The sequence below is a fragment of the Chelmon rostratus genome, chromosome 4, assembly GCF_017976325.1.
Source record: "Chelmon rostratus isolate fCheRos1 chromosome 4, fCheRos1.pri, whole genome shotgun sequence".
In the NCBI taxonomy this organism is placed as follows: Eukaryota; Metazoa; Chordata; class Actinopteri; order Chaetodontiformes; family Chaetodontidae; genus Chelmon; species Chelmon rostratus.
In genome coordinates, this window is record NC_055661.1 from 26,670,243 (window position 1) to 26,692,789 (window position 22,547).

The following is a 22,547-nucleotide window of genomic DNA, read 5'->3' on the forward strand; positions in this document are numbered from 1 at the left end:
TCACTACCTAAAGCACATCAGCAGGCATGTGACTGTCTAAATGCACATCGACAGACTCTGAGGGCCACACAGGTCAAGCACAACTTGGCCTAAATGAGATAATATCACCTTACAGACAACATCTCAAGGCAAAAACAGCTGAACCAGCTTTATTCAATGGCTGCTGAACTGCTCTGCACCACATTTTCACAACTGTAAAGGGGAAAGTCCATCATTAGCATGAAAATTAAAAGGAGACTCTGTATTGTACAACCCAAGGGATTTACCGCTGGAAGTCCCATTAACTCAGAATGAAAGTAATCTCAGATGTTACATCTATAAGTGCACAAAATAATAAATGTAAAAATTATGTACAATTTCAAGCCACTATACGTTTTACAAATATACAGTGAAAGAGCAGCATTCTGCATGGCTTTAAGGTATAAATTGTGCTTTTGAATAAACTGGTTAACATAGTATATTGCTTGGTCTCACAGGGCATAAAACTGACATCTTTAACATTTCCACCGCTTAAGTGAAGGGAACTGAGTCAGCACTTCATGAGCAGGAAAGTGATAATGCCATTGCCATAAAGGTCATTGCATAAACCTCATTATTCCATAATAAAACACATTGCTAGACATTGCTCAGTTTTATTTAAAAACTATAGTTTTAGGTTAACAGTAATGCTTCCTGGTTGATTAGCATATTACATGCTAAACTGAATGAGGTCATATAATCATGAGCTCGTCATGCAATTCTGAATACAGCTATTCTTTTTTTTTAATCTGTGTTTGTCTTGGGTCAGGGGCAGCAGGAATTGCCAGTGAACAGCAAACGACATACTTACAGTAAGCGTTTCATCTGGCTCATGCATGGTTATGCAGTCCATACTGATCTGAATGGTGTTTCCTGCAGACCCATCAGTTGGACTGTCTGTGAAGTTCAACTCAATGGGCTGGACTGAATGAATGGCAGATCTGAAACACAAGGGACGGGTCATGCTGAAAAATAGTGACCAACACATTTTCTCCAAGTCACCACAGTTTATTGTTGCATGTAAAGAACTGATTTTTGTTGTTGTTGTCACTTACTGGTCCAGCATATCAAACAGTTGGTTAAATACATCTTGGCTGAAGGAGTCAGTCGTCTGTGCTGACTGATTCTGGGACATGGTGGTGAGGAATGAGCTCTCTCTCCAGGACAAACGAGACGAAGGGTCCCTGAGTCTGCAGGGAGACAATAGCAACCACGATGACATCCATTTACTACTCATATTCCAAATAAGCAATATGTATTTTACTGTTGGTATTTTTGAAAAAGGCACAACTATTTTAATAGGTTTAAAGGTGTAATGTCAGCAAACATTCAGCTTAGATGTTGATGCGCAGGGCTGAGATTTGGCCACCCAGCCAGTGAGGAAAGGAGGAGGAGGAGTCCTGCTGGCAGCCATTCATGAAGGGCGCTTCCATTGTGAAGAAGTCAGCCTGCATAATACTGAATATTTGTACTACACATAATGGTGATTATGCACCATTCAGACAGAGGCACTTTGACCTGCTCCCCTGAAACATTACACCTGCTTCAGAGCTCAGCCTGCCATTGTTCCTGCTGAAGTGGCGCACGCTGCAGTCTGAGACAGGCGGAATTCCCCCCACAGTCTATATGATAGCACTGCTGCAACTTCTGGTATGTGTACAGCTGGACGGGCTTGGGTGGGGGGAGGGTGGAGGAGATGGGGGCCATAATCTGAAGCTGGCACTATTTTAGGTTTTGGAATTCCCCAACATAGCGTGATGAATGATATTAATACCTGACTTACAAACACAGGCATATCTAATGAGGCAAATCATTTCACTTGTGCAGGAGCTAAGTTACACATGAGGGAGTGCAGGCAAGTTTGCAAAGTCCAAAAAACATAACAAAGATGTAAGATAAGGTTTACAGATCATTCTAGTTTGGACCAACTTAAAATATAATTAGTCAATTTAGAGGCTTCTGTAATATCAGCAACACTATGTGGAGGCTTTGACTGCTTAGGAGGAACAATGATATGCATCTAAGAAGAAAGAAATGCAAAGCAAAAACTTAACAATTCACGCGGTAAAGTCTATTTTTAATCAGAGTTCAGTTATAATAGGAGATATGACTTCAATCGGCGACTTTGATTATCATTACGATAATGACGGCAGCGAGCAGGCTAACGCTAGTTAATGTAAGTTAGCTAACTAAATTCAGTGGAACAGTAACAGCGAACGCTAACTTGTTTTGCAACCACTACGAAAAACAAATATGTGCCAAGCTGCTTTTACATCTTCACCAGGAATTCATTTCTGAGCCACGTTAAATATATAATATTGCAAATATTCTAGTTAAATCTAGTTGGCATATTTAGCAGCTGTTAGCTTAATTTCATCATGATACTAAGTTAATTTGCTAGCAAAACAATCAAAACAATAGCTCCGTTCCTTCAGCCAGCCTTGCAATTATTTCGGATAATCGGATCAGCTCTTCCACAGCCGTGCCAGCTGGAGTTTATGTAAAATACACATATTGAAAGAAATTCAAGCAGTAAACGTACTATTAACGTTACCGTCACTATCAGGAACTTCATTATTCCTGTCGGATCTGGTTCCGGTTGCTTTCAAGGTGGCCATTGTTAATCGTCATGGAAACCAGAGTCTCGCGGGAGGACCGGGCATATAAAAATGGCGGCTAAACAAATCCGGTTAATTAAAATGTTGCAGCGCTGTTCACCAAACACGCATCTATTTTTATTCTATAATATGATGATATATTGGGATTCATTTTTAGGTTATTAAATTAGATACTCTTGTTATAGATGCTGGCCTTGAGGATCAAATACAAGCAATAATTGGGAAGTATATTTCTTAAATATCTAAGCCTGCTGTACTGTATATTAGACTTTTTCAGATTTAATTGAACCACTGTGACACTATTCCTAATGTCAAAGAGGACAATTTCAGAAGAAAAACATCTGCAGCATAAGTAAAAAAAAGAGTAGAGAGCAGATACTTCCATTTAAAAGAATGAACTGCAGTCACTGGGGGAAAAAAACAACAAAACCAGGTGGATGAATTAAACAAACAAACGAACAGATTGCGGGTAAAGCAGGTGTGGTATGATCTCTGTTAATCAAGCAGGGAGGATTTAGGTGTGGTCCGTCTACTGAAGGACTGAGTTAACCTCCATTTGATTTTGGCTTTAAATTTACTTTGAAACAGGTTGTTTGGCAGAACTCGTTCAACAGTCGCCTCATTACTGTGTCTAAAAGACTTAAGCTTTGCTTCACAGCATTGTCTGTTGACCAGTGAGAATCATAAAAGTGGTGCATCAGGTTGAACGTGCATAGCCGTGTAAGCCTATAAATACATTTCAGTACAATCATAAAAAGCTTCCACCGACTGCTGCCCTGCACTCTTCACCGTTTGTGCTTAATCCAGTTTTACTGACGGTCATGTTTTCTCTGCAGTTACAGACAGTGTGTGCAAAGGCCTGTGAGCTCCTGAGAAAAGTTTTTATCAAACTCCCTGGATAGTGTTAAACAGTGCATTGTTATTAAGTGCATTGCTCTAATTTATACAATTTGGATAATAATAAATGATAAAAATAAACGATAGCACCTATTGCCCCACAGTTGAATTTTGGTTTAGTTTTTACAAAATAATTTTTAAAATCTATTGATTAAACTCCCTTTTTTATGACATTCAGCAGTTTTATTTTAAAGCACTGTTCAGATAAATGGGTTTATCCCCGTTCTGGCTGTTGTTTGTCTGCTTTTTGGTGTCAGGTTGCTCAGAGAGTTTTTCAGTTAGCCCGAGGCGAAGGCTGTTCAGCATCCACTTAAAGACAGTGCAGCGCCTCCAGACGAGACTGGGGCAGAGGTCAGCACTAAACAGGGACGGCCATTGTCTCTTGGCAGGTTGGGCACACCGACCGATGAAAATGCAATCAAAACAAACAGCCCGGCCGATCGGAGCCCTTCTCCAGTGTCTTTATTAATCACCTGTTCAAAGGCCTAAGACCTTCTCCCCCTCATCTGTCAGCCCCGGCTCGAAGAGGGACATGACTGCAAAACAATAGAAAGCCCCAAAGTTTCTCCACCTCTTATCCGCTTACTTTTATAGAAGTGAAACAGTCTGAAGTCAAATCCTCTGGGGCAAAAGGACAGGCACAAATTCCTCCAAAGTTTGGTATGCAGAGAAAACTGAGAGGAGGAGAGAGCTGGAGGACCAAGAAAGATACCCTGATTCTTGAAAGCTGAATAAAATCTAAACAGTAACACACAGAAAATTAATGCAACCAAAACTTTCCTTGCTCAAAAATAGATTAAAGCACATCTGGCAGCAGGTCTTATTTTGAATGCATCATATAAAGTCTTTTACACCGGTACCAGCACAGTTATCAAGGTCCAGTAAATCAATTATTGGAAGATTTTGAAACCTCAAAGCTTACTGATTTCAAATCACACATCTGTCAAACACATCTACAATGACATTGTGACAGTGAGTTCAAAGTGCCAAAGAGCACATGAATGCAGAAAATGCATGTATTAAATAAATTACTATTACTATTATTTTTATTATTATTATTATTATTATTATTATTATTATTACTAGTATTATATGGACACATTATTACTATTATTATATGGACACATTATTACTATTATTATATGGACACATAAAATGACACATCATAACCACAAAAACCTCCAAAATTAATACAATAACATTATAATGCAACACTTAATAATAATAAACTAATTTATTATCATTTGAAAGAGTTTAAGACTGGATTAATGTGTTTCTGAACCCAATAATTATTAATGATGACTGACCTGATCTGTATAGCAAAAGCCTTCAGTGTTAATTTAACAGTATATCATGCTAGATAGATAGATAGATAGATAGATAGATAGATAGATAGATAGATAGATAGATAGATAGATAGATAGATAGATAGATAGATAGACTTGTATTTTATATTAAGTGGGCCTGTATACCCACAACATATTGATAAATTGATGTCATTCATTGATATGTTGGTTTAAAAATCACAGTCTTTTATTAAGTGCGGTGATTTAACTGCCTGTTAGCAGCAATTCACAAGTCTGACATGATTATTTATTTGGTGGTGTACATAATTCTGAGGCTTTCTATTTTCTTTCTTCTTCTTCTTACGCGTCATAATTACTTTATTGTTTTAAATGATTGATAAAATCTAATTTGAGTCGTCATCGATTAATTTATTTTTTTTTGGAAAGATGCCTCTATGAACCCACATGGATTTTTTTTTAAATCTCAGCAACACGTATTTTGTTTTTATGTTGTGTTTCATGTGCTAGTAAATAAACTAAACTACTCTAAATCAAATATATGATCTCAGATGCCAAAGAAGCAACATAATGCTCTGACATTATGTTATCATCACGACTTAGAACATTTGTGGGCCAACAGATACAGTATTACAGTACGCTGCAACTGAATGACATGCATCTGATGAAACTCTATAATTCTGTTATCATTCTGGATTGAAGCATCTGAAAAACATTTGACATCTTTTCAACATTCATTTGCATTGAAATGGCCTCGACAGCGAGGATCAGAAGAAGACCAGGCAACCGCGACCTGTCATGTAATCTGTCTGCCACTTCGGCCCTGATGGCCCTTTACACATGCATTGTTGCCATAAGTATGCCACACTTATAAATATATCAGGACAGAGCAGCAGCTGAGGATCCAGGCAGATGCAACTGTTCTCAGGTCACTTTGGACCTCCAGACAGTATCAGTATGAGTGGTGGTCCGGGTCAGACAAAGAGTGGGGAGATTCCCAGCATGCTCAATAATCCAGATACTCTCAAGATGCTCTGTCCAGCATTTAATTACATGTCAAAGATTATAGCTGAATACACATTTACCAAATTTTAACCACATGTTACATCCATGAAACATGTCTGTTTAGCTGAGTCTGCTGTCTCAGGGTTTAATGTCTATTAAAAATTGTCTGTTAAAAAAATCACATGGCTTCAAATACATTGTAATATCAAGGAAAACTAATTCTGCAAGTCCTCAGTTTCTACAGTATGTATGTACTTACCGATGAAAGGGAAACTCTGGGTAGTACTGCACAGCTGTGTAAGGTGAATTCATGTTGTCATGCCAAACTTCACTTTGCTGAGATCTTCAAAATGACCAGCTTGTCATAAAGGCACATGTATCATCGGCTGTGCATGAGCTACGAGAATAAATACAACTAATGAAAAATAAAAATAAATAAAAACAAATAAACAAAGAGGTCTGGATTAAAGTGCCGGAGGGTACAGTGCAGAGTGGAGAAAGTTTGAGAGATGTTTTGAATTTAGGTATTTTTTCTTAGGCTACCCTACAAATAGGAGGGGCTTGTGCCAGCTCTCTGACCAATCCCCTGCTACAGTTGTACAAGATATCACTCACTCTCAGTTGCTAGGATATACATATCAAGCAACTACATTTGACCCTGCACCTCCCCACCCAACACGCACAGCTCGCCACCATCCTGAAAAGCTCACCCCTCCACTCCTCCATGTGTTTCTCTGGCCAGTTCTGACATTTTCACCCAGATTCCCAGGTGGTTTTGCGGGTTGAGGGCACGTCTGTTGCGTCACGCCTCCCCTCAATGCCCGGGAGGCTTCGAGCACGCTAAATATTGCTATAAATACACTCGATTCTGTGCCGAATCAGCAAAAGCATAAAGATTCACCGGGCGAAGTGACAAAAAGCACCCAAATATTTGATTTTAAGGAAGTGAAACATACTCTTTGGCCCAGATCTCAGACGTCTAATGAGATGTTAGTGGAGGGTAGCTGATGAAATGATCACCATTAACACAAAATGAGAAGAAAATCCAGCCAATATCTTCTTTCAGCATGAGCGGAAATAACGGGACACCGGACAGAAATATGGCAGTTTAAAAATCCTTTACAGTAGCCTACTTAAACCCTTATCTAAGCACTCACACATATCGTGCCACGTCCCAGCACATTCTTACTATTCAATATCCGACTCTCCCTCTCACACAAGCAGTATGACACTGTAAACCTAGAGGTCTTGTCTGGTTTTCAGATATGAACCGCAGATGAATCAGCAGGCTAAAATAAAAGGTGGGGTCACAGCGGGGGGAATGATAATAAATAGATGTGGTGTATCCAGGGAACACAAACCTCTAAGCTGCTCTCTTGTACTTTTAATAAAGACATACAGCCTCTCTCTCCCCTCTGACTGCCTGCTGTGCACCTATGAGAGCCTGCAGACATGCACGCTGTGAGCCAACCTGGTGACGCGACACTGTGGTCACACAGCTGTTATTTTGAAGACACACTCGACCAAAGCGCAGGTGTTTGCTTTCAAACAAGGGTTCGTATTAAAATCGTCACACTCAGCTAATTACTCAAGAAATGCTCCTGAAATTACAGGAACACACAAACTGCAAATGAAATCTGGGGCTCTTAATTGTCAAATAAACATCTACACCTGTATGAATTCATATTGTTTTGGAGATTTCTTACCATTTGTACAAGAGTAAGAGTCTACAGTTATGCTAGTGGCTCCGTGAAGGTTACTTAGGCTAACATCCTCACAATCACAATGCTAACTGATTCAGAAAAACTTTGTTGATTTCTGCAGGGAAATTGTTTTGTTGCAGTACGAGTTGCTCAACAAACAGCTGGAAAGAGAGATAAAATAATTAAAAAGGTTAAAAAAAACTACAAAGTTGCTATAATATACTATAAAGAAAACATAGTAAAAATACGTAAATGTAAATGCGTATGTGCCAAGGGTGATGCAAATGTGCAAACATGTTTACCATGGTCACTATCTAAGTTGGGCAATGTTAGCATGCTAACTGTAGCTCATTAGCACCAAACTCAAAATACAGCTGCAGCTAAAGGGAATGTGGTTTTGCAGGTGTTTCATCATAGAACTGGACAAATGAAAATGTTGACCTGAGGTTACGCTAGATGAAACAAAGTCACTATAATTAATGTACAGTAATGAAACCTGGGACATGAATCAGTGACACAGAGACATTCACCAAAAACCAAAAATTACAACCTCATGGTGGCGCCAGACAAAAAGTCAGCGGATTGCTGAATTCATCCTCTGGGAACATGAATGTCTGTAGGAAATTTCATGGCAGTGCATCTTATAACTGTTGAGATATTTCAGTGTGGATCAAAGTGGACCGACCCAACAACACCAGCCAACATGGCGAAAAACAGTTTGATCATAAATGTGTGTAATTAGTTTTATTGTTCACACTGTTGTTTGCGATCTCTATCTGAGATAAGTGCTTGGAAAAGTAGCCTCCAAGTAAATAACTGAATCAAAATAAGCTAAATCATGGTTGGAGTGTATAATATTACACATGATCTGGATTTAGAGATAACTTATGATTACATGAAACACACTTGTTTGGTTAATTAGCAAAAAAAAAAAAGCCCATCATCCATCACTTTCCTGACAGATGACGATGATACGCGGATAAAATATAGAATATCTGGATGTCAGACCTTGAAGAAGACATCAGCGATGTTACCATGTGCACTGAATCGCAACGAGTGCCACTGAAGTGTGACTGTCTGACTGTCTAAGCGTCTATTCCCCAAGGTCACTGCTGGAAATATCGGTTGTTGTTAATCAGCTGGCTCTCTCACATAAAGTTACCCAGCTGGAAAATAAAGTTCAATCCCTGCTCACATAATCACAGCTACAATAATAATAATAAAAAAAACACTCTCTTGTAAAAGTTCAGGGTGATTATTATGTTATTAATACAAAAAAAAATCCCCGCTCATAAACCTTTTACACACGCTGTAGCTTAGCATGCCCCGCTCTCAACATAACAAGGACAAACTGACCTCAAGATGTCATTAAATCTGATATTTACAACGACATCTGAAACCCTTACATCATTAATTACTCTGGGGCTCAAACGTTGAGTACCAGTCACCAAACCCCTCTTACTTCATTTGAGATGTATGTGTGTGTTTATGAGTTGGCAGCTACGTCAGTGACATCTCTGATACTGTCATCAGTAGGAGCGCGCATATGTCTAATGTGGTTATTATCCTCGCAAGGCTCCGATTTGAGAGCGCTAAGCTGGCTTTAATCTGCGATTGTATCTGCAGTCAAAACCATAGATGGCAACCAGCCTGTGCGACCGTACTGTCCAGTATCGCCTTAATTCATTTTGGTGTGTTCATTGTCCTGAAGGCATTATGAGGCCCCGTTCACACAGCCTTATTAATGTCAAGAGTTTACATACGGCGTGCCAGAGAGCAGTTGGCGGAGCAGCTGATGAAGTAGCCCCGACGTTTGCTGCACTATGGAGAGATGCATTAACAGTGTCAGTCACTTACACCGCACTGTGGCCAATCACTCTCACACTGTGAGGGGGTTATGTGGGCATACTTGTGTGCGTCTGTGTGTATATTCCAGTTGGTGACTAATGCAGGGGAAATCCAGATGAGTCAAAACTACCAGTGTCCGGTGCAGTGTCTGAGAGGTGATAATTTACGGCCTATGCACTAAACTGCCCAGCAACTTGGCATTGTTCATGACAGCCCTATAGGGAGACCTCTATTTTAACAGACAATACTGCGCATCAGGGGAAGTTCTATTGTAAGGATCAGGATGATCCACCGCTCGTGTAAAATGAATCAAAATGAATCAAAATAGTTTAAAACTTCAGAAATTCAGTTCCTGAAGCGTGGAATTTTTCCACCTCACTCAACCAGCCCCGCACTTCTATAACGGCGATAAACTTAAAGAGCCGTAAACGAGCATGAGCTTTCCCATGTGACCCGTAAAACCTGTATTTCCATTCACTGAATCACTATTTGCGGTAATATTCAGACTCCCAGACAATTATTGATGCTTTCCCACGGTGTGATTCAAGGTTTTTTTTGTGTGTCTTTTGTCACAGTGACTTTTACACCTGATATCGGGCTGTTGGCACGTTGGGAAAATCAGTCTTGCCTGCAGCGACAAAAAGGCAGTGAGCCAGAGTTGAATAATTCATCCAGTATAACCAGCATCAGTGGGAACCACATTTGTTTGTTGTTTTTAAACTACATGAGTAATTATTGAGTGTAATTTATTTTGGTGAAACTGGAGAACAAAAGAAACAACAAACTTAAATTTTAATAAGATTACAAAAAAAAGCCACTTTTTAGGGAAATACAAAATAACTGTTACACCAACTTAAAAATGACAAACTTATGATTTTGATCAACTTTTAAAGAAACTTTTATGTATTTATTTCTATTTTTTTTTTGTTTTATTTGTGGGGTATTCTAATTACTGATAATTAATATATGCTGCTTATTAAGCTGCACAGTCTACTGTGGCTATAAGTCCACAATAATATTTTGAACTTCCAGAAATAAGTTTTAGAATTACTTACAATGATTATTTCAGTACAAATTAAAGCACTTTATTTTAAATATATGTTTATATGTCTAAAATATTTCTATTTATTTGATTTAATTTTAGTTCCTACCTGCCGCTGTTTCATGAAGGACAGTTGTGAGTGTGACAGACTCAAGGATTTACCGTTATCAGACAGCAGAGGCAGAAGCAGACAGGAAACAGTTGAGGTGGCTATGAAAGCAACAAAAGTTGGCGGCTGGAATCGAACCGGCCATGTTGCAAAGGCCGCACAGTCATGTGACATGAAACCATCCAGACTCAAGGTAACGTGCAACATGTCTGCTGTAAACATACACATTAATCATTAAAGATTATTCAGAGAGAAGCTGCAGCCTGCCTATCACCAGCAGACAAGGAAGCAGGAACAACGAACGCTACACTCACGTAGCATCATAGCACGAAGCTGCTTCGTCGAACAGTTAGCTGACAGTCGCCTTTCTACAGCCAGCAGACACACAGAAACATCAGTGTTCATCTGGCTGAGGGCTGCACCTTTTTTTGATTCGTCACATTAAATGAGTTAGTCCTTTTTAATTAAATCAACTTTCTTTAATGAATATAACTCGGCAGTTTCATCAGCATAAATACACTGATGCATTCATAAAATTACGACTTTTGGACTTTGCTCTGTAGTTACTGAAGTTTTGATCACAGGAGTCGGGTACAATCCTTCGCAGCCACCACTGGAATTTAATTCTACAAACAAGCGATAATAATAATAATATTGGTGCAACCTGATCTTTTTCTGCAGCTGTGCAGAAATGCAGTTATTAAACAGAATGAATACAAATGCAAAAATGAACAAACAAGAAAAGCTGCACAGCATTCAGATGTTGATTTAGAATTCAAATGTGATGAATGAAGCTTTGAAGATTTGAACAGTTCGTGTCTGACGCGCTGAAGAAAGTCCAGCATTACTCTCCTTTCCCCTCTGCTCGGCCTGCAGCAGCTCCTGAGGGGAATATCTGGCTCTCCAGCTGCTAAACATATTAGTGAGTAGCTGGTGAACATAGAGGATATATTCACCAGCATATCAGTGACTTAATAACAGGTGTCTGCTGGGGTTGGTGAGAGCAGAAAGTTTGATGTGGAAAACCAAAATAATGAGCTAAAAGGGGCTAAAAGCTCAGCAGAGCAGACTTGGGTGATAATTCTCTTTAGGTTTGTACAAGTTTGAACTGGTGATTATTTTCTTAATGAAACGTTTAATTGTTATAGTGAAAAATGCGTTAATGTTTTATTGGATTGTCTAAAACAAAGCTTAAAATCCTCACAGCTGAGAGACTGGAACGTGAGAAGTTTCATATTTTTGTAAAAAAAATAAAATAAAATAACAGAAACTACAATAATAAACAGAAATTTGATTAGTTAAAAGTTGATTAATTGTCTAATTGTTGCAACTCTGCAAGCAGCCCTATCCACACGACATATAGTCTATTTGATCTGTTGTTAATATAAAAAAATACTAATAAGTCACTTTTTGCACACCTAAACTGGGATTATTCATTTGGTAATGGGTTATAAAACCTGCTGACTAATATTAAGGAGTAATCTGAATGCAGACTTTCAAAAAGAGGAGGGTTTAAAGGGAGCGCTGCTATCAGACTGCAGTGAAAACAGAGGTTCCTCAAACAGAGCCTGGTGTACAGTATGTATAGATCTGGATTACCAGCGGGCCACAAGGGATAGCAGACTAAATAAAAGCATGAAACTGTGGATTAAAACCTGCTCCGGTTCAAACGAGTACCACTGGATCACTTTGTTTTTCTTCCCAAGGGTGCAGAATCCCATCACGGACTTCTTTCTGGTAAACACAATCAAAGCTTTCCACCAACCAGTCCCAGATCTGAGAGGCAGACAACCAGCGAACCACGAACCATCAATCACAGCTAATCCAACACTAAACCTGTCTTTGATGTCAGTCAGCATCACTCATGGGGTGGTGTTAGCGCAGCAGTATAATTTCACATTCACAATGGGGAAATGAACTGAAACATGCTACCACATAATTACATGAATAACTGCCTGATGTGATATTCAAGTGGTCCACACACACTGAAATGAACATGTGCCTCAGCTGATCATTAGCAAACTGAAGCTAAAATGTAACTGAACCATCACCAGCAGAGATAAACTCCATGATGCTCAACTTTAAAATGCCACTAAACATGTTCCTCTGCCTCGCTAATCATGTCGACGCAGATTTATTAGGATTAGATGGTGATCATCCTCTCAATTGAGACCTGGCATTAAATGAGGAAGTCGTCTGGACTCCGAGGCCGGGGTGATGATATTTTACACTGGAAGAGCAGGTGTTCCCGGGACCTGCTTCAGCACTTCTGTGAGGTAATACAATCTTTCATATTCTAACTTTCAGAAATATAGTGCATGATGTAAAAGTTGTGGACCGGTGTTTAGCAACCACACCGCTGGTATCCTGGCAACAGGTTGACAAGTGTGATTGGTCTGCCCCTCAACCCATTAAAAAGCATGTACGCGTAGGACATAATGATGCCTGGGGGCGGCTCAAAGACACATTACCCCCCATCCATGAGCTTACACCCGTCCACATGTAATCTAAGCGAGGGGTTGAAGTGTCCTTTGTCACTGGATATGCTTTAAAAATAAAACACGCTGTCGATGTTCTGGGATGCTTGAATGAAAGTGGATCTTTCAGAGGCATTTCTTACAGTCTCTGATGAGTCGATGGATATAGTTCATCTGTGACATACCAAAGCCATCAAACAATTACACGTCCAACATGCTGCGCATCATGACACCAGAACAAAAACATCCCTAAATACCACTAAACTGGGACATTGTCAGTTTCCTTCTCATAGAGAAGAAAACTAATCTTCGCATAAGCCGCAATTCATGAGAGAGCACATGGTGCCGGCTTAGCAGTGGGAGAAAGGCTTGCTTTTATTGGTGCTGATTTCACTCTTAAATTCCCATCATGAGTCACAGTTAATATAACAGGACGACCCTCAACGTTCAACAATGACCTTGATTTTATTAGTTTTGTCATTCATTTTTTCCCGGCCTATTTCTCATGCACAGGAGGTGACGTTAGCTCAAGTGAGGACCTGCGTAATCCTTTTCGCTAATTGATAGGCTTAAAGAATTTACATCGCAGTGACCACGTATGAAAGTCGATCCAGGAGAGCGGGAGGCAGCGGGACGGGAATGTTTGCTGTGTCAGGTAGACCAGGTTCCAGAGGGGTAACGTCACATGTCAATCTCTGCCGGCGAGAAGGTTTTGTGATTGTGCATCCGTTTAGGTGGCTGCGTGGGCCGATGGGAAGCGGACATGGCAGCACGCCGAAGGCCGGTTCCGCCCTTCTCGTCTTACTCTTACTATAGCCATACATGATGTCCGTATCTGCTGCCAAATCATGCCGGCGCTGCAAAAGGCCTTCGCAGCAGGTGATGCGGTGCTTTCAGGATGCAGATGCTGATTGAGGAGGACAGATCTCCACATCTGATAAGTTCATTACCGCCGGTGTCAGTGTCGAGCTCCAGCTTCACATCACATAACCAAAGTGGAGTCTGAGTCACTTGGCAGCGTGTCTGAGTGACACCTGGCTCAGCGCTGACACAGAGTTCAGACACCTTCAGAGGGTCATTAACTCCTTTTGTTCACAAGCACCGAAGATATCACTTTACATTTTTATTCCCAGTATCTTGCAACAGGTTTATTTCTGTGAACACTTATGTTAAAGTGAGATTAATCCAACAATTCGTGTCTGAGCACACGTGTAGTTTGACATCATTCCTATTTTTGCTAAATAGCGGTATCATATGCACAGCAGCGTTGTATCTGTTTATTTAACTGTAACTACAGAACAAAGCATCAACCTCAGGAGCCGAAAAATGAGGCCAACGCAGAAGTGCCAAGAACTGCAGTTCCTCAAATGGCCACTTGAGGCTGGCTCCAAAAGCAAGTCAATTCCCATAGACCCCCATATTAAAATACCCAAATAAACCTTTTTACAGCGTGGTACAAAAAACAGTTTTGGTCTCTGTAGCTAATTTCCCCATTCATGACAACTCTAAAGGGGTCAATTCTAACAGAAATAACTTGTTTAAATTATATTATGAGACTTAAAGTTATGCATAATGATGGGCATGACTGCTTTGAATGACAGCTAGCTGCTAGGTTTCAGCAACCAGGCTTCACTGGTCCCACCTCAGCTCCAACCATGCTCCACCTCTTTGATCATTTTTACATGCGTCCATGTTGTCTACATCCATGTTTTATACAGTTTATTAGAGAACATACAGCTTAAATAAATGTTGTCATCACTCTCTTAAAGAGCGTTTTGACTTTTTTGGAAATTCGGTTGCTTGCCGGTAGTTGGATGAGTGGATCGATATGAGTCTCATGTTAATACGCTAAACTGATGAAGCTAGAGCCAGCAGCCAGTTAGCTTAGCTTAGAGCAAAAGACTGTATCTTGTCATACACCATCTAACACTTTTGGTTTTTATATGGATAAAATGAGATATAACATGTCAATTAGTTTGCTTTGGTGGTAGTTTTTTTTTAACCCGACAGAACCAGGCTAGCTGTTTCCCCCTGCTGAGCTAAGATTAGCTAGGCTAAGCTAGCTGCCTGCTGACTCTAGCTTCATATATTTGTACAAACGTGAGTTAGGAGGAAATCACTTATCATCTTGATGATTAAAATCATTTTGTTCAGTTCAAAGATTCGTGGTCACAGACATTTTTTTTTAGCTAAGCAGCCGTCTCATTGTTTCGTAGGCTCAGTGAACGCATCAGTACACCTTTGCTGTTGTGTTCAGTAGCCTTCTGTTTATGACCACCTTTAGTTCAGTGGGCCTAGTATGTTCTGTTCAAGCTGTACGATCAGTTCAGTACAAACCAGGGTTGTACTGTTTGTATGGTGAACAGCTCAGCAGCTAATAAGCTTTAAAGCGGGAAGGTGTAACAACCAGTGAACCAACTGACACAGGACTCAAAAGCTAAGACAAGGAAACTATGGCTGGAAGGCTCGACATGAGGGACAAAGAAGATCTGGCACAGAGGGACGGGCCGACAACTAAATACACACAACGGGAGGACATAATGAGACACAGGTGACATTCGGGCGGAGCAGGTAATGCCAGAAGTGGGTCACACTTGGGCAGGAAGTGAGCTGCTAAACGAGAAGACAGGTGACTGCATCACAATAAAAGAGGAAATTATGAGCATAAGAGGCTGAAAACGTGACCTTTGAGTCACCAGTTCGTGAAACTCCAAACTGCCAAAAGCCACTGATTGGGTCAGTGACACCGAAGATTAAACCTGAAGCGCGAAAACTTCTGTCTCCCCCTTCTGGCAGTGAGAGTAATTGCACCAACACTGTCAACGCGCTTATGATGCCATCGGCTCCGCCATGCTCCCAGCTGCTGTAGCCTCTGCTGCTATGGTTGCTCCACCTGTCAGCTCTGGCAAACCAACCAGTGCAGGAGAGTTGCCACAGAAAAACTTCAAATCTTCGGTATAATGCAACATACAGAGAGACCAGCTTAATCAGCATTGTGCGAAGACTGAATGTAGCAGATGTTCAATTATATGTGAAAGTCCTACAGCTTTAGGTCAGTCCAGCTGAAAGATCCTGTGTTGATGATTTGTTTTAACATGAACTAAATACCCAACAGGATCGACCCTTTCATCGAACCACTGAAGTGGTTGTGTTATAAAGACATCTCCACAGTGCAGCAAGCACCCAGATGCTTTAATGTGTTTACGATTCATTTTGCATGCAGAAGGCAGGTGATTACTAAACTGAAACTGTGTGAACAGCAACAAAAAGCTGAAGATGTTTGTCACGACGAGGAGAGGAACTTCGGTAAAAGCTCATAATGAAAGATGAGGAAGTTTCATTTGCTGACTGATTTGCTGATGACAGCAAACAAGTAAAACACACCAGAAACGTAGGAAAAACCACAGAAAGCAACAACTTTACATCACACGTAGCAACAATCTCAACGTTAGTGCTCGACCTCAGGTAACAGAAGGTGGATCAGAGAACAGAGATAAGTGTTGAACTTCCTGGGAAAACGCTAATCTCACATGTAATCATACATTTCCCAATATAACCAACACCACCACGCACAAAGTCTCACAACCACACAAAGTCACAAAAAGCGTGAAAAATCGAGGTTTATCAGATTAACAAGGAACGCACACAAGTTTGAAATGCACTGCTGTGCCTGCATGAGATACACGGTTGTTTCCGTCTGTTTGTTATTGCTTTGTAATACAAGAAGTCTGTATTAACCAAGCAGGAAAATAACAGGTCTGAAAAACAAATCCGTTCTAAGACTCGAGCAGGCGGGCTGAGAAGGTTGCAGGACAGGTTTGTTGAGCCTCAGGGGCCTGCGGATCTCCTGCACTCGGTCTGTCCTCACTCAGCTCCGACAGTGCAGCTTGTTGCTGCTGCAGAAGGCGCATAAGCCATCTGAAATATGTGTAACCCTGACAGACGCTCATATGCAGCTAAGTTAAGTGATCCCAAAAGATCTCGGAGTCACGCCGCTCTGGCTTGGCCCGAGTCTGAGAGGAACCCACCTGATGACAAATGTGAACTTTCACTGCTAAAGCAAACACATCAAGCTGACGGCAAGTTAAAATGAATGCATGTGCAGTGCTGTTTAGGGCGCTACGCGATATGCTCTTTGGCTTTTAGCACCCATTATTCCCCCGGTTTGGATTGGGGGGGAAAGAAAAGTGGAAGAGTGGAAAATGTGATGAATATATCATCAGTCAGCTTTTCCATGTAATCTACAGCCGCCAAATTGCTCCTTTTCAGCCCCACCCCAACCTGACACAGCCAAGTGCTCACACACACACACACACACACACACACACACAACACACACACACACACACACACACAGTCATGTTTCCATCGTTTCAGAGGACATAACACTGACTTACATTAAATTTCTGGAACCTCACCTTAATGCACAAAGTGAGTGCTTCACACAGAAAAGACAGAAAGGACAAAAACAGATAAAAGAATGAATGTAAAATAACATGTTGAGTAAAACCCACTTGATAATGATAGAAAAAGTTAAAGGTTTACATTATGAGGACTTGCATCTTGTCCCCATAAGGAAGGCGTCCCCACAATGTGACTGTGTAAACAGATTTATGTCCTCACAACATCCTCCAACACCCTCAGGTGGACTGCACCGGGGGCGAAGGATCAGCTGTGGGGTGAAGTCGGACAAATGGCGCCAAACTTAATGTAAGGTGATTCTCTGAAGGCATTGCTATAGAACACACACACACACACACACACACACACAGGAACAGAAAACAGGGAGGCGTCATCGCACCTCTTCTCCCTCTGTCAGTATTAGTCACACAGAGTCATCACACAAAGAAAAGAAGCTTATCTTTCACCATGCGAGGCCTCTCAAAACACCACGCTATCCCACTTATCAAAACAATTTTTAAAGGGGTTGAACAGATTTCAGCAATGCCAGGAAGCGCAGAAATGTAACACGAGTCATTTCGGGCTCGGTTCAAATCACGTCGAACTGACCGGGGAGCGCCTGTGACCAATCTGCACTCCGTGCCAGAGTCAGAGCTGTGTACACTGCGGCACAGCAGGAAATGCCGCAGCCATGTCAGCGGCACCTAGTGTCTCATGGCAGAGCGAACGCTGCTGGAATGTAAACTCTGTCCACACGCAGACATCACAGCCGTCAGCGCTGTCTGACCAATGGGAAGGCGTCACAGTGCCACCAGCAGGTTTTGAAACAAAGGACAGAAGAAAGTTGCTGAAAAGAATTTTTTTTTTAGCTGCATCTCCAGGATCAGCCAATCAGCGCAGAGAGCACGTAGGCCTACTGTTAATTTCTCCGGCTGTGGTTCTCTTTAGGTAGAGCGCAGGCTGCATCTCATCTGTACGTGCCTCCAGAGCTTATAAATCAGGCCCCTGACGGCTGCGGCCATGCGAGCCGTGACAAACGAATTCTGGTTTGCGCCTCCTATGAGCTTCGTGTTGAGAAAATATTTACTGTGCATGTAAAGTACGTCCAGGGGGTGGCCAGCTCATGTCTACTGAAGGTTAGCAACGGCGGACATCTGGTGAAATTGTAGCCCACAGCTGTCGCCAGCCTGACATCTCCTTGCTCTCAAATTTATCTCCCGCCACTGGGACATCTGCGTACGACATGCCAGTCATATCAAGGACATATTTTCAAACTGCGAGGAGGTTGCTGGGGACACAGCGGCTGACACGAGAGGCCCGGGGGGGGGGGGCGCTGCTGCTGTTGGGCGGAGGGGGTCAGAGGGAAGGGAGAGCCGGGGCGCTCACTTAGCGTCAAGCCATCACATTCTTCCCTCCTGTGCTGGAGGTCAGGCTGGGGGACAGTTAAAGGAGCGCTGTCTTTAACCAGAGCTCAGACTGACATCTTAACCTCGCTCATAAACTGCTCCACTTGCCGAGGAAACAGGCCCTCGAGGCAGAGATGGCCACTGCTTAGACCAGTGTGATTAACATTCTTAGAGGATAATAACACTATTTTGACATATGGCTCATGTGCGGTATGTTTTCACACTTCCAGACTGTGGTCTGGTATGGTTTTGTATTTCTTAGACTTTTGGTGTTTAGTCCAGGCTGACTGAGCACAGACAAAAAAAATCCCTACAACACTATAAAAATACTCAATTACAATGATTCAATATGTTGCTTCAGTAAAACTGGCAACAAAAGTCCTTAAAGAATCAAAAGTAAAAGTACTTGTTGTGCAGAGCGGCCCCTGCCAGTGTGTTATTATCATATTGTTGGATCATTACTATTATCATTATTATTGATGCATTAACATGTAAGTCCTCCTTTCTAAACATCTGGGTCACATTTTATAGAATTTCCACATTTTGTATGTTAAAACTTTAATCTTCAAAGTAACTAAATACAGCTGTGGAATAAATGCATGCGACTAAAATGTACAGCATTATGTGGTATAAGTATAACGTGACTGGAAAGTACAGAGCTTGTATGAACTGAAACATGGCAACTCAACAAAAATCACATTTGATCTCACATTGAAAGGACCAAAAAGATTGAATAGTTGTTAAATGTTTTGTTTAATTTTGCAGTTCTTGTTTAGCCACTAACAGGATGCTGGTGGCACTATTCCTTTAAATTTGACAGATAAAAGTTATTTATCTAAAAAGAGAAAAACAGTGAAAGTTTCTGAACTCTGCTACTTAATCAGCAAAATATTTAAATACAATATGAATGTTTAATCTCCTAATGATTAAAAAAAACTTACATCTCACACTTAAAAGTATTTTCTTAAAACTCACCTGTAACATTTTAAACTTTTAACATCTTAGGGTCTGCAGAACATAAACTCACCTGTTTCAGGCTGAACCCCTGATAAAATGACTGATGCTCATAGGACATGATTACACTTATGAACATGCAACTACGCCACTGCTGAGACAGCCAAAACCCTAACAAAGGAACTTACTAACTTATTAAGCACTTTGTAATTTTTAAATAAAACTTCCTGCCATGTATTTAAATATATGTCTTTCCTATGGCTGCACACACTATCTGTGTATGCACAGTATGCAGAAGAAGGCAGAGTATTGTTTCCCCCTGTTGGCAAGAAGGTGAACATTAACTGTCAAACCAATGTAAATAAATGAAATTCAAGGGTGATTTCAGTTCCTGGTAAACTACTGTAAATCATATGTCAGACACAAATCAAACACTTTTTCCCCTGCAGCAATAAAATATCATCATGGGCGTCAGATTGCAGAAAGCTGTGATGCATGTGTTAATGCGGATGTGTGTGGGTTCAGTGTGTGTGTGTGTGAGTGTGTGTGCGTACATGTCTGAGGCTCAGGCCGGCCCCTCTGCAGACTCTGCTCATTCTCCTCCACTGCAGCCTCTCCAGCAGCTTGTCATCAGTGCTTAGCCTCACCGCCGCTGACCGTCTGCCCAGCGTCTAGTGGGGGCGTCCTAAAACAAGGAGCCGGATGACTGACATGGCAACGCAGATTCACTCTCACGTACCGTCCGACATGTGAAATATGGCAGAGAGTGCAGTCATCATGCACCCAGCGGATAGTGCTCGTCTAATGTTGAATACATGCCAGTGTGGTGATTTTCATCAGTTACACAAGCTGCATGTACAGACTGGAGCTGCAGCTCAGTCAGCACACTTTCACTTGACGCTTGATTTTGTGTAACATCATCATGCTGGAACACTCTCATTTAAGCCATAAAGAAGGCCGAACACTGACAGCATATATTTCATATTAATAGCAATAATAATAATATTGATAAACTCATTTCCTACAAGAAATGCAGCTAAAAGTGCTTTACAACAGAGAAATCACATGGATGCAAAAGCAAGAGATAGAAAATGAATGTAAAATAAGATGGAGAATAAAACCCACTTAATTATAGTAAAAACAAGACAAAGAAAATGCAAAACATAAAATCAACTGAATAATAGGAATAAAATAAAGTTGAAGAGTAAACAGAATGCACAAAATCAAGAAAAATACAACAATGAAGTGCAGCAGTGCATCAGTTTCAGTTCAGAACTAGTTAAAGGCTGAAGTGAAAAGAGAATTATTAGCTTTCTTTTAATTTTTTAATTATTAATTTGCTCATATGAACTGAGTTTTATACACGATTCACACAGTGATGAAACCAACTGTTGGATCAGATGATTTCTTTGTGAACAAGCTTTAAACGTGTATTTTTACACAAGCTGACTTAAATGATCAATCATCCCCATCAGCCATCTGCAAACGAGGCCTCACGTTTGTCCTCTCAGCAGCTTTAAAGCCTCATCATGTCATATGAAGGAGGAGGGACGGAGTCAGTGAGCTGCTGCTGTCCTGCAACGACAAGAACACCACAGTTTCTTCTTAAAGGGATTTTAAAGCACTGTTTCTCAATCCTGGTCCTGGAGTAGTATTCAAATGAATGGCTCGTTATCAGGCCTCAGCAGAGCCCAGTAACGGGCTGAGCATTTGAATCAGGTGTGTTGGAGCACGGAAACATCTAAAACATGCAGGGCAGTGGTACTCCAGGACCAGGATTGAGAAACACTGTTTTAAAGGAATAGCAACATTTTGAGGCATCTATATATTTGTTTTCTGTCTGTTGTGTCTGTAACACCTGAAAACAGCTTGTCTGGCTTTTCAAAAGGTAAAAAAATGCCAGCTAATGCAAGACAACAAATTCTCATGAAATAGTCCAGCACACGAGAACCTGCAAACCTGCAAGTCGAGCCTGGCTGGCTAGCTGTTTTCCCCTCTTTCCAGTGTTTGTGCTAAGCCGAGCTAACAGCTCCTGGATGTAGCTTCACATTAACCGTACAGATCGATCTTTTCCTGCAGGAAAGCCGATGAAAGCGCCCCCCAAAATGTCAAAGTATTCCTTTAAGAGTGGATCGCTGTTCAGCTGAAGGCGGAAGGAACTGTTTTCAGAAAAGCAATGATGAAGATCAATTCATCAGCTTCGATACAGAATGTGCAGGAAATCAGCAGCAGAATTTACTCAAGTACTATACATGAGTACAATTTTGCAGTAGTTGTACTTGAGTATTTTCTGCTACTTTATGCTTCTGCCCCACTAAACCTCAGAGGTAATATTGCACCTTAGGAGTAGTTTTACTGCGACTTTTACTTCAGTGAAGAATCTGAATATTTATTCCACTACTGGAAAACAGTGATTTGATTATTTGTGGTTTAGTGATTATTTGTTATATATATATATATAGATATTTTGTCTTAGTTATTTGAAATATATCGCATTAACTTGGTTGATCTGTGATTGGTTTGAGGTTTTAAGGCAGAAAAAAAAATCCACTATAAGCATCACTGTTTCCCTTCATGAGAAGTCAAATGACTTAAAGAAAGGAAAATAATTATGAAAGAGTCATATTTACTGCTGCTCACAAAAATATAAAGGTAGGACAGTCTCGTAAAGGTTGCACATCTCTTGAATGCCCCTCTCAGCTTTTGTTTTCCATAATAAGAATCCAGGGCGTGTTCTGGGCTGTAACATTCTGCATAGTTGGGAG

At 40.9% G+C, this 22,547-nt stretch overlaps 1 long non-coding RNA gene across 1 annotated transcript; it reads right to left on the bottom strand.

The window, feature by feature from the left end:
- Positions 1-829: 829 nt before the first annotated feature.
- Positions 830-20,476, bottom strand: LOC121605848. The gene is made up of 3 exons (XR_006006806.1): positions 20,337-20,476; positions 1,074-1,208; positions 830-959 (listed from the first exon to the last, which is right to left on the bottom strand). It is a non-coding gene; the product is annotated as an uncharacterized LOC121605848 (long non-coding RNA).
- Between the last annotated feature and the right edge of the window lie 2,071 nt (positions 20,477-22,547).